Source organism: Wasmannia auropunctata, unplaced genomic scaffold, assembly GCF_000956235.1.
Source record: "Wasmannia auropunctata unplaced genomic scaffold, wasmannia.A_1.0 LD328914.1, whole genome shotgun sequence".
In the NCBI taxonomy this organism is placed as follows: Eukaryota; Metazoa; Arthropoda; class Insecta; order Hymenoptera; family Formicidae; genus Wasmannia; species Wasmannia auropunctata.
The window spans coordinates 1-383 of NW_012033976.1; the positions used below are offsets into that span (position 1 = coordinate 1).

The 383-nt window shown below is 34.5% G+C and overlaps 1 long non-coding RNA gene across 1 annotated transcript; it reads left to right on the top strand.

Annotated features, from left to right (window-relative positions):
• LOC105460104 lies at positions 1 to 340 on the top strand. Its single transcript, XR_975771.1, has 2 exons — positions 1 to 69; positions 157 to 340. It is a non-coding gene; the product is annotated as an uncharacterized LOC105460104 (long non-coding RNA).
• The last annotated feature ends 43 nt before the right edge of the window (positions 341 to 383 follow it).

The window sequence follows — 383 nt, forward strand, 5'->3', positions numbered from 1 at the left end:
ATTGGGCTTGCCCAGAGACTTTTCAAAACCGGTGGAAAGATTCCGGCTCTTTCGTTCATCCCACGGAATGTAAGTTTAAACGACAGATCATGTGAAAAACATTTATATTCTTATCAATTGACATGTAAATACTACTATTATATTGTAACGTTTCAGCTATCAAACGATGAAATCACGTTGGACAAACCGTTGCAAGAGCTTAGTTATTATTCAATACAGGACGGTGATCAAGTTCTTGTGAGGTGGTGATATCGAATAAATTATATTTATAGACACTGTATTTTTTACGCTGTTAAAGTCCGCTCTATAATACTTTGTTATTAAATTTTTTTAAATTGCATTGCATGTTCTTAATGAGACCTTGCTGAGACTGTGAAACCTGA